Raw genomic sequence first — 1,867 nt, forward strand, 5'->3', positions numbered from 1 at the left:
TAGACCAGGCTGGCCTCGAACTCAGAAATCCACCTGCCTCTGCCTCCCAAGTGCTGGGATTGAAGGCAGGAGCCACCACTGCCCTGCCTACGCTTTGTTCTAAAGGCAAAGAGAAGACTGACTTCTAAGTAGCTAGGATGAAGGTATTAAAGCCCATGCCCATACCTACTCCAACATAGCCACAACCCCGAATAGTGCCACTCTCTGGGCCAAGCATATATAAACCATCACACGTAGGATAGCCTTAACACAATATGCAGCCAACGATACTCCTGGCTCCACTTCTCAATATAGCTCTTTGTTTCTGTTTTGTTTTGTTACTTTTCAGTGTCATACAGAGCAGGCCTTGAACTTACAGAAAGCCAATCTCCTTGATTACTTAATTCAGCTAGGCAACTCCTACACACACCCCAAAATTGCTTGGCTCATGCATGGGCTTCCACCATATAATTTGTTATTTTGAGTAAGTACATTGTGAGATTGTATCATAAGGGTTTTTGTGTAAAGCAGACCCCTCTTCTGTTTAAATTTATATTCTGACTTACTTGTCGGGATCCTAAAATATACTACTAATTTGGGCAAGAAATTTGAAAGCAAAGTAAGTAGTTCCAAATCCATTTTCTGAAGATATCCAGATGGAGGATGTGTCTTACCTTTCAGTTAAGGACAGAGTGGTATAACTACTTTGTCATCAGATTCTCTTATGAATGACAGCAACACATTTCTATTATTAAGGAAAAAGAGATCCAGCAAACTCCACCTATCTAAGACAGCCTCTCCCGATTCCCCTGAGCCTCAGGTAGCCATTCCTCAGTAAGCCATTCCTCTTGGCTTACTTAGCATTTGAACCAAGAGTCATGGCCATTCCATTAGAAATCTCTTTAAACACAGACTGGAGCGGTTCCTTCCTTGACTGTGTTTACCACCCCACCCCCACCCAGCATCTCCACACACCCTGGTTTGACTTACTGCTTCTCACCTTCTCACAGTCCCTAGGTCTGTGCTGTTGAGCTTCTCTCTAGTCCGTGGCTTCCCGTGGAGCCTCTGGATTCACTGGATGGGTTGGACCTTGGCCAGTAAAAAGTGTATTACACTTTTGATGATCAACCCTGCTCTTGGGTGCTTACCTGCTCATGTGTTGCTGGAGAGGAGAAAGAACCCAGATCCTGGTCTGTGTCAGATGGTGCAAGTATGGAGCTCTTAATTCCAGGTTTGCAGTCTCATAATATTCATCCCTCCTATCTACCAGATACAATCTTTAGCCCAAAGGCAACTCCAGAGGAAACGCCCTCACCTGTTTGCTTTCAGTTTTGCAATATTTGTGTTTTCCAGTTTTCCCCATGCCTTTTTTGTTTCTATGAACATACCTGAGATGATCCAGCTTAAACAAGGCTAGAGTGGATAGGTCGTTTCATAGAGAGAGCTATTGTTGGATATTTTCCTCCAGGCTGAAAAAACAAGCAACGAACAAATCCCAGGAAAACCTTAATGGTCATCTCTGTCAAAGAAGTCTCTCAGAGAGGTGGCCTTACTGTAGCCTTGACTTTATCAAGTAGACATAGTTAAAAAGCATGGGAAGGCGCCAAATGGTGGCCTACACCTTTAAAGGTAGGAGGCAAAGGTAGAAGGATCTCTAGGAGTTGGAGGCTAGCTTGATCCAAATAATGAGCAAGGTCTAGGTAGACAAGGTTAAATACATACCCTGGGGGAGGGGGGCGCAGTACTGTGCATGAGACTCCAGTACTGCTAAATAAACACACCAGAAGTAATACTATCATCTCTCAGAAGACAGAAGGGAAGGAGAGGATTCCAGAGTTAACTTTGGCTGCCCAACAAGTCACAGGCCAGCCTGGGCTGAGTGAGACCC

Source organism: Mastomys coucha, unplaced genomic scaffold (assembly GCF_008632895.1).
Source record: "Mastomys coucha isolate ucsf_1 unplaced genomic scaffold, UCSF_Mcou_1 pScaffold7, whole genome shotgun sequence".
Classification (NCBI taxonomy): domain Eukaryota; kingdom Metazoa; phylum Chordata; class Mammalia; order Rodentia; family Muridae; genus Mastomys; species Mastomys coucha.